Here is an 11169-nt window from a genome sequence, read left to right on the forward strand (position 1 = left end):
CATGTCATGTACATGAAAGTTTGAAAAACACTAATAAAAGCACAGCTAAAAATCCATCTAATTACGAACAGAATTGCTTTAACTTAAACGAGGGCGAGACCTATTGCATTTACAATGCTTGTTTACTTTGGTTCCATCAAGAAGGCATTCAGATGTGTCACACATTTGCCATAAATTCTGAATGTCAGCACTCTAGTTGCTCATTAGATCACTGTAGTAAAGCTACTGCTCACCAGGGAAGCCTGCTGCTGGTATTGAAAGCGTATGTTTCAGTCTGCATGTCAGAATATTTTAATGAAATAGAAGAGGATTTGAGAAGTCAAAATGTGCCCTCATTTTTCTTTCTGTAGCACTAATCATACTTTCTATGGCAAAATGAACCCCTCATTCTGTTCCTTTGCAACTTAAATGTTTTAAGTGTTACCACTTTATTCCAATCAAGATGGCTTCAGGTGTGCCATACTTTTGTCATAAGTAAGACTGTTAGCGCACTAGTTGTTCTTTAGAACACTCTGGGACATTCTGTCATTGGGCTATACTTGGGCTACATCTGGGTGATATTTGTGCTACATTTGGGATCTTTTGTCTCTGGTGGCCATCTTGGGAGACATATTTGTTATGAAGTTTCCTAATTTCCTCATTTACTACAGTCTCCTCAGAAGGAAATACTTTCAGTTTTTTACTTTGATTCTATCAAGAAGGCATTCAGATGTGTCACATATTTGCCATAAATTCAGAATGTTAGCACTCTAGTTGCTCATTAGATCACTGTAGTAAAGCTACTGCTCACCAGGGAAGTCTGCTGCTGGTATTGAAAGTGCATGTTTCAGTCTGCATGTCAGAATTTTTTCATGAAATAGAAGAGGATTTGAGAAGTCACTCAAAATGTGCCCTAATTTTTCTTTCTGCAGCACTAATCATACTTTCTATGGCAAAATGAACCCCCTCATTTTGTTCCTTTTTAAATTAAATGTTTTAAGAGTTACCACTTTATTCCAATCAAGATGGCTTCAGGTGTGCCATACGTTTGTCATAAGTAGGACTGTTAGCGCTCTAGTTGTTCTTTAGAACACTCTGGGAAGCTGCAGTAGAACACAAAGGAATCACCTGACAGTCTCTGCCCTTGTCGGATGCACATGTTTTACTGAGAATGTTAGACTTCATTCTCACATGACTGAGAAAGATAATGTGAATTTACAGAAAATATGCTCTCAGTTTAGGTTATAGATCACCTTCCAAACCTCTGTGGGAAAAGCATGAGAAAATAGTTTTCTCTTAAACATGATTCATGATATCCCAGCAGAAGGCTTTTTCACATGGTAAAATCACCTTAGAACACACCACAATTCCTAAAATGAATATGGTACCATCAACAAATGATTTATAATGTAGATAAAGTCTTAAGACTTTCTATTAACTGCAATGCTTTTTAATGAGGTGCTATCATGTATATTGGTCCCAAGATGAATGCCAACACTTCTTGGATGAAGTGCTGACAGCCAATAAGATCTCACGATGAGATGTGTGGTTAGGCTCCGCCCAGATATATCTATGATTTTACTTTTGATTTTCTCAGCAACTACTGAATGGATTTACTCCATTTAACCAAGGCACGTGTGTGAACCAAGGGCCACCTCTTTGATAAATTTCGTGCAATTCCGTTCAGCAGTTCGGGCTGCAGCTGCGATTAATGGTTCCTATGGAAAATTGCATGGGGAAGTTTTGGGACCCCCTTTTTTCTAGGCCCCCACTTGACGAATCACCCCGAGACTTTCAGGATAGGAGCGGACCAGAGTGCCCCACCAGTTTAGAAAGTTTCGCAAAGATTCGTCAACTGGCGCCAAAGTTATTCCAAATAGAATGTTATGGATTTCCTATGGCTAATAGGTCCTAACTATAACTACCCACTGGAGACCGCCAGTAGGTAATATATATATATATATATATATATATATATATATATATATATATATATATATATATATATATATATATATATATGCATCAGGGTTTGTCCAAAAAGAACGAGGCCGCACACTACAAAGGGTATCCATCCAGAGTTTTATTCCGCATGAAGCTGGCATGTTGTCCGATATTTTTCATAGTGCCTGACGCGTTTCGGGCCGCATCAGCCCTTGTTCACAGGCAGCGAAACGAACCTGGCATCCGCTTCCAAAATATGCTACATGGCCGCATGAGTTCTGTTATTCAAGCCCCGCGATGAGGCCTCCCAGGTGAGTCCGTTACTGTTACTGTTACTGTTCAAAGCCCCGGTGCAGCTACAGAAGGTTTGGAAGCTGGTTGTGGGTGTCCGGAGGCCCACTGGAGGCATCATTGTTCCAGCCTGGTAGCAGCGCTCGAGAATGGTGAATTTGGGAGCTGTACCTGATGCCTGGGGCCCACCGGAGGGCTGTTAAAAGAGCGTTAAGGCGAAAAATTCTGGCACAATAACGGACCCCAACAAGGGTAATAATTTGGACTTCAACTCCCAGCATACCTCACTGGAGAGAGTATGCTACAAAAAGGGAAAGTGACTGTTGCGGTCTTTTCTGTCATGTGCTGCCTGATTGCCCCATGAGGAAGAAGCAGGTGCTTCGAAACGCGTCGGGGAGCTTCAAAAGACCGGACATGATGTACAGCTTCCGTAAAATTAAAGTTTGGTAACATCTTGAGTGGAGTCGCGTCCTTATGTTCAGAGGCATCTTTGAAGGGATTTATCACGCGGCGGCCTCAGCCGCGGAGGACGCACCACCCGGCTGTATTAACGAATACGGGATTGCTTGGCTGTCATTGTTCCAGCCTGGTAGCAGCGCTAGAGAATGGTGAATTTGGGAGCTGTACCTGATGCCTGGGGCCCACCGGAGGGCTGTTAAAAGAGCGTTAAGGCGAAAAATTCTGGCACAATAACGGACCCCAACAAGGGGAATAATTTGGACTTCAACTCCCAGCGTATCTCACTGGAGAGAGTATGCTACAAAAAGGGAAAGTGACTGTTGCGGTCTTTTCTGTCATGTGCTGCCTGATTGCCCCATGAGGAAGAAGCAGGTGCTTCGAAACGCGTCGGGGAGGTTCAAAAGACCGAACATGATGTACAGCTTCCGTAAAATTAAAGTTTGGTAACATCTTGAGTGGAGTCGCGTCCTTATGTTCAGAGGCATCTTTGAAAGGATTTATCACGCGGCGGCCTCAACCGCGAAGGACGCACCACCCGGCTGTATTAACGAATACGGGATTGCTTGGCTGTCATTGTTCCAGCCTGGTAGCAGCGCTCGAGAATGGTGAATTTGGGAGCTGTACCTGATGCCTGGGGCCCACCGGAGGGCTGTTAAAAGAGCGTTAAGGTGAAAAATTCTGGCACAATAACGGACCCCAACAAGGGGAATAATTTGGACTTCAACTCCCAGCATACCTCACTGGAGAGAGTATGCTACAAAAAGGGAAAGTGACTGTTGCGGTCTTTTCTGTCATGTGCTGCCTGATTGCCCCATGAGGAAGAAGCAGGTGCTTCGAAACGCCTCGGGGAGGTTCAAAAGACCGGACATGATGTACAGCTTCCGTAAAATTAAAGTTTGGTAACATCTTGAGTGGAGTCGCGTCCTTATGTTCAGAGGCATCTTTGAAAGGATTAATCACGCGGCGGCCTCAGCCGCGGAGGACGCACCACCCGGCTGTATTAACGAATACGGGATTGCTTGGCTGTCATTGTTCCAGCCTGGTAGCAGCGCTCGAGAATGGTGAATTTGGGAGCTGTACCTGATGCCTGGGGCCCACCGGAGGGCTGTTAAAAGAGCGTTAAGGCGAAAACTTCTGGCACAATAACGGACCCCAACAAGCGGAATAATTTGGACTTCAACTCCCAGCATACCTCACTGGAGAGAGTATGCTACAAAAAGGGAAAGTGACTGTTGCGGTCTTTTCTGTCATGTGCTGCCTGATTGCCCCATGAGGAAGAAGTAGGTGCTTAGAAACGCGTCGGGGAGGTTCAAAAGACCGGACATGATGTACAGCTTCCGTAAAATTAAAGTTTGGTAACAGCTTGAGTGGAGTCGCGTCCTTATGTTCAGAGGCATCTTTGAAAGGATTTATCACGTGGCGGCCTCAGCCGCGGAGGACGCACCACCCGGCTGTATTAACGAATACGGGATTACTTGGCTGTCATTGTTCCAGCCTGGTAGCAGCGCTCGAGAATGGTGAATTTGGGAGCTGTACCTGATGCCTGGGGCCCACCGGAGGGCTGTTAAAAGAGCGTTAAGGCGAGAAATTCTGGCACAATAACGGACACCAACAAGGGGAATAATTTGGACTTCAACTCCCAGCATACCTCACTGGAGAGAGTATGCTACAAAAACGGAAAGTGACTGTTGCGGTCTTTTCTGTCATGTGCTGCCTGATTGCCCCATGAGGAAGAAGCAGGTGCTTCGAAACGCGTCGGGGAGGTTCAAAAGACCGGACATGATGTACAGCTTCCGTAAAATTAAAGTTTGGTAACATCTTGAGTGGAGTCGCGTCCTTATGTTCAGAGGCATCTTTGAAAGGATTTATCACGCGGCGGCCTCAGCCGCGGAGGACACACCACCCGGCTGTATTAACGAATACGGGATTGCTTGGCTGTCATTGTTCGAGCCTGGTAGCAGCGCTCGAGAATGGTGAATTTGGGAGCTGTACCTGCTGCCTGGGGCACACCGGAGGGCTGTTAAAAGAGCGTTAAGGCGAAAAATTCTGGCACAACAACGGACCCCAACAAGGGGAATAATTTGGACTTCAACTCCCAGCATACCTCACTGGAGAGAGTATGCTACAAAAAGGGAAAGTGACTGTTGCGGTCTTTTCTGTCAAGTGCTGCCTGATTGCCCCATGAGGAAGAATCAGGTGCTTCGAAACGCGTCGGGGAGGTTCAAAAGACCGGACGTGATGTACAGCTTCCGTAAAATTAAAGTTTGGTAACATCTTGAGTGGAGTCGCGTCCTTATGTTCAGAGGCATTTTTGAAAGGATTTATCACGCGGCGGCCTCAGCCGCGGAGGACGCACCACCCGGCTGTATTAACGAAATTGGGGATTGCTTGGCTGTCATTGTTCCAGCCTGGTAGCAGCGCTCGAGAATGGTGAATTTGGGAGCTGTACCTGATGCCTGGGGCCCACCGGAGGGCTGTTAAAAGAGCGTTAAGGCGAAAAATTCTGGCACAATAACGGACCCCAACAAGGGGAATAATTTGGACTTCAACTCCCAGCATACCTCACTGGAGAGAGTATGCTACAAAAAAGGGAAAGTGACTGTTGCGGTCTTTTCTGTCATGTGCTGCCTGATTGCCCCATGAGGAAGAAGCAGGTGCTTCGAAACGCGTCGGGGAGGTTCAAAAGACCGGACATGATGTACAGCTTCCGTAAAATTAAAGTTTGGTAACATCTTGAGTGGAGTCGCGTCCTTATGTTCAGAGGCATCTTTGAAAGGATTTATCACGCGGCGGCCTCAGCCGCGGAGGACGCACCACCCGGCTGTATTAACGAATACGGGATTGCTTGGCTGTCATTGTTCCAGCCTGGTAGCAGCGCTCGAGAATGGTGAATTTGGGAGCTGTACCTGATGCCTGGGGCCCACCGGAGGGCTGTTAAAAGAGCGTTAAGGCAAAAAATTCTGGCACAATAACGGACCCCAACAAGGGGAATAATTTGGACTTCAACTCCCAGCATACCTCACTGGAGAGAGTATGCTACAAAAAGGGAAAGTGACTGTTGCGGTCTTTTCTGTCATGTACTGCCTGATTGCCCCATGAGGAAGAAGCAGGTGCTTCGAAACGCGTCGGGGAGGTTCAAAAGACCGGACATGATGTACAGCTTCCGTAAAATTAAAGTTTGGTAACATCTTGAGTGGAGTCGCGTCCTTATGTTCAGAGGCATCTTTGAAAGGATTTATTACGCGGCGGCCTCATCCGCGGAGGACGCACCACCCGGCTGTATTACCGAATACGGGATTGCTTGGCTGTCATTGTTCCAACCTGGTAGCAGCGCTCGAGAATGGTGAATTTGGGAGCTGTACCTGATGCCTGGGGCCCACCGGAGGGCTGTTAAAAGAGCGTTAAGGCGAAAACTTCTGGCACAATAACGGACCCCAACAAGCGGAATAATTTGGACTTCAACTCCCAGCATACCTCACTGGAGAGAGTATGCTACAAAAAGGGAAAGTGACTGTTGCGGTCTTTTCTGTCATGTGCTGCCTGATTGCCCCATGAGGAAGAAGTAGGTGCTTAGAAACGCGTCGGGGAGGTTCAAAAGACCGGACATGATGTACAGCTTCCGTAAAATTAAAGTTTGGTAACAGCTTGAGTGGAGTCGCGTCCTTATGTTCAGAGGCATCTTTGAAAGGATTTATCACGTGGCGGCCTCAGCCGCGGAGGACGCACCACCCGGCTGTATTAACGAATACGGGATTACTTGGCTGTCATTGTTCCAGCCTGGTAGCAGCGCTCGAGAATGGTGAATTTGGGAGCTGTACCTGATGCCTGGGGCCCACCGGAGGGCTGTTAAAAGAGCGTTAAGGCGAGAAATTCTGGCACAATAACGGACACCAACAAGGGGAATAATTTGGACTTCAACTCCCAGCATACCTCACTGGAGAGAGTATGCTACAAAAACGGAAAGTGACTGTTGCGGTCTTTTCTGTCATGTGCTGCCTGATTGCCCCATGAGGAAGAAGCAGGTGCTTCGAAACGCGTCGGGGAGGTTCAAAAGACCGGACATGATGTACAGCTTCCGTAAAATTAAAGTTTGGTAACATCTTGAGTGGAGTCGCGTCCTTATGTTCAGAGGCATCTTTGAAAGGATTTATCACGCGGCGGCCTCAGCCGCGGAGGACACACCACCCGGCTGTATTAACGAATACGGGATTGCTTGGCTGTCATTGTTCGAGCCTGGTAGCAGCGCTCGAGAATGGTGAATTTGGGAGCTGTACCTGCTGCCTGGGGCACACCGGAGGGCTGTTAAAAGAGCGTTAAGGCGAAAAATTCTGGCACAACAACGGACCCCAACAAGGGGAATAATTTGGACTTCAACTCCCAGCATACCTCACTGGAGAGAGTATGCTACAAAAAGGGAAAGTGACTGTTGCGGTCTTTTCTGTCAAGTGCTGCCTGATTGCCCCATGAGGAAGAATCAGGTGCTTCGAAACGCGTCGGGGAGGTTCAAAAGACCGGACGTGATGTACAGCTTCCGTAAAATTAAAGTTTGGTAACATCTTGAGTGGAGTCGCGTCCTTATGTTCAGAGGCATTTTTGAAAGGATTTATCACGCGGCGGCCTCAGCCGCGGAGGACGCACCACCCGGCTGTATTAACGAAATTGGGGATTGCTTGGCTGTCATTGTTCCAGCCTGGTAGCAGCGCTCGAGAATGGTGAATTTGGGAGCTGTACCTGATGCCTGGGGCCCACCGGAGGGCTGTTAAAAGAGCGTTAAGGCGAAAAATTCTGGCACAATAACGGACCCCAACAAGGGGAATAATTTGGACTTCAACTCCCAGCATACCTCACTGGAGAGAGTATGCTACAAAAAAGGGAAAGTGACTGTTGCGGTCTTTTCTGTCATGTGCTGCCTGATTGCCCCATGAGGAAGAAGCAGGTGCTTCGAAACGCGTCGGGGAGGTTCAAAAGACCGGACATGATGTACAGCTTCCGTAAAATTAAAGTTTGGTAACATCTTGAGTGGAGTCGCGTCCTTATGTTCAGAGGCATCTTTGAAAGGATTTATCACGCGGCGGCCTCAGCCGCGGAGGACGCACCACCCGGCTGTATTAACGAATACGGGATTGCTTGGCTGTCATTGTTCCAGCCTGGTAGCAGCGCTCGAGAATGGTGAATTTGGGAGCTGTACCTGATGCCTGGGGCCCACCGGAGGGCTGTTAAAAGAGCGTTAAGGCAAAAAATTCTGGCACAATAACGGACCCCAACAAGGGGAATAATTTGGACTTCAACTCCCAGCATACCTCACTGGAGAGAGTATGCTACAAAAAGGGAAAGTGACTGTTGCGGTCTTTTCTGTCATGTACTGCCTGATTGCCCCATGAGGAAGAAGCAGGTGCTTCGAAACGCGTCGGGGAGGTTCAAAAGACCGGACATGATGTACAGCTTCCATAAAATTAAAGTTTGGTAACATCTTGAGTGGAGTCGCGTCCTTATGTTCAGAGGCATCTTTGAAAGGATTTATTACGCGGCGGCCTCATCCGCGGAGGACGCACCACCCGGCTGTATTACCGAATACGGGATTGCTTGGCTGTCATTGTTCCAACCTGGTAGCAGCGCTCGAGAATGGTGAATTTGGGAGCTGTACCTGATGCCTGGGGCCCACCGGAGGGCTGTTAAAAGAGCGTTAAGGCAAAAACTTCCGGCACAATAACGGACCCCAACAAGGGGAATAATTTGGACTTCAACTCCCAGCATACCTCACTGGAGAGAGTATGCTACATAAAGGAAAAGTGACTGTTGCGGTCTTTTCTGTCATGTGCTGCCTGATTGCCCCATGAGGAAGAAGCAGGTGCTTCGAAACACGTCGGGGAGGTTCAAAAGACCGGACATGATGTACAGCTTCTGTAAAATTAAAGTTTGGTAACATCTTGAGTGGAGTCGCATCCTTATGTTCAGAGGCATCTTTGAAAGGATTTATCACGCGGCGGCCTCAGCCGCGGAGGACGCACCACCCAGCTGTATTAACGAATACGGGATTGCTTGGCTGTCATTGTTCCAGCCTGGTAGCAGCGCTCGAGAATGGTGAATTTGGGAGCTGTAACTGATGCCTGTGGCTCACCGGAGGGCTGTTAAAAGATCGTTAAGGCAAAAACTTCCGGCACATTAACGGACCCTAACAAGGGGAATAATTTGGACTTCAACTCCCAGCATACCTCACTGGAGAGAGTATGCTACATAAAGGGAAAGTGACTGTAGCGGTCTTTTCTGTCATGTGCTGCCTGATTGCCCCATGAGGAAGAAGCAGGTGCTTCGAAACACGTCGGGGAGGTTCAAAAGACCGGACATGATGTACAGCTTCTGTAAAATTAAAGTTTGGTAACATCTTGAGTGGAGTCGCATCCTTATGTTCAGAGGCATCTTTGAAAGGATTTATCACGCGGCGGCCTCAGCCGCAGAGGACGCACCACCCGGCTGTATTAACGAATACGGGATTGCTTGGCTGTCATTGTTCCAGCCTGGTAGCAGCGCTCGAGAATGGTGAATTTGGGAGCTGTACCTGATGCCTGGGGCCCACCGCAGGGCTGTTAAAAGAGCGTTAAGGCAAAAACTTCTGGCACAATAACGGACCCCAACAAGGGGAATAATTTGGACTTCAACTCCCAGCATACCTCACTGGAGAGAGTATGCTACAAAAAAGGGAAAGTGACTGTTGCGGTCTTTTCTGTCATGTGCTGCCTGATTGCCCCATGAGGAAGAAGCAGGTGCTTCGAACCGCGTCGGGGAGGTTCAAAAGACCGGACATGATGTACAGCTTCCGTAAAATTAAAGTTTGGTAACATCTTGAGTGGAGTCGCGTCCTTATGTTCAGAGGCATCTTTGAAAGGATTTATCACGCGGCGGCCTCAGCCGCGGAGGACGCACCACCCGGCTGTATTAACGAATACGGGATTGCTTGGCTGTCATTGTTCCAGCCTGGTAGCAGCGCTCGAGAATGGTGAATTTGGGAGCTGTACCTGATGCCTGGGGCTCACCGGAGGGCTGTTAAAAGAGCGTTAAGGCAAAAACTTCCGGCACAATAACGGACCCCAACAAGGGGAATAATTTGGACTTCAACTCCCAGCATACCTCACTGGAGAGAGTATGCTACATAAAGGGAAAGTGACTGTTGCGGTCTTTTCTGTCATGTGCTGCCTGATTGCCCCATGAGGAAGAAGCAGGTGCTTCGAAACACGTCGGGGAGGTTCAAAAGACCGGACATGATGTACAGCTTCCGTAAAATTAAAGTTTGGTAACATCTTGAGTGGAGTCGCGTCCTTATGTTCAGAGGCATCTTTGAAAGGATTTATCACGCGGTGGCCTCAGCCGCGGAGGACACACCACCCGGCTGTATTAACGAATACGGGATTGCTTGGCTGTCATTGTTCGAGCCTGGTAGCAGCGCTCGAGAATGGTGAATTTGGGAGCTGTACCTGATGCCTGGGGCACACCGGAGGGCTGTTAAAAGACCGTTAAGGTGAAAACTTCTGGCACAATAACGGACCCCAACAAGGGGAATAATTTGGACTTCAACTCCCAGCATACCTCACTGGAGAGAGTATGCTACAAAATGGAAAGTGACTGTTGCGGTCTTTTCTGTCATGTGCTGCCTGATTGCCCCATGAGGAAGAAGCAGGTGCTTCGAAACACGTCGGGGAGGTTCAAAAGACCGGACATGATGTACAGCTTCTGTAAAATTAAAGTTTGGTAACATCTTGAGTGGAGTCGCATCCTTATGTTCAGAGGCATCTTTGAAAGGATTTATCACGCGGCGGCCTCAGCCGCGGAGGACGCACCACCCGGCTGTATTAACGAATACGGGATTGCTTGGCTGTCATTGTTCCAGCCTGGTAGCAGCGCTCGAGAATGGTGAATTTGGGAGCTGTACCTGATGCCTGGGGCCCACCGGAGGGCTGTTAAAAGAGCGTTAAGGCGAAAACTTCTGGCACAATAACGGACCCCAACAAGGGGAATAATTTGGACTTCAACTCCCAGCATACCTCACTGGAGAGAGTATGCTACATAAAGGGAAAGTGACTGTTGCGGTCTTTTCTGTCATGTGCTGCCTGATTGCCCCATGAGGAAGAAGCAGCTGCTTCGAAACACGTCGGGGAGGTTCAAAAGACCGGACATGATGTACAGCTTCTGTAAAATTAAAGTTTGGTAACATCTTGAGTGGAGTCGCATCCTTATGTTCAGAGGCATCTTTGAAAGGATTTATCACGCGGCGGCCTCAGCCGCAGAGGACGCACCACCCGGCTGTATTAACGAATATGGGATTGCTTGGCTGTCATTGTTCCAGCCTGGTAGCAGCGCTCGAGAATGGTGAATTTGGGAGCTGTACCTGATGCCTGGGGCCCACCGGAGGGCTGTTAAAAGAGCGTTAAGGCGAAAACTTCTGGCACAATAACGGACCCCAACAAGGGGAATAATTTGGACTTCAACTCCCAGCATACCTCA

Source organism: Triturus cristatus, chromosome 9 (assembly GCF_964204655.1).
Source record: "Triturus cristatus chromosome 9, aTriCri1.1, whole genome shotgun sequence".
In the NCBI taxonomy this organism is placed as follows: Eukaryota; Metazoa; Chordata; class Amphibia; order Caudata; family Salamandridae; genus Triturus; species Triturus cristatus.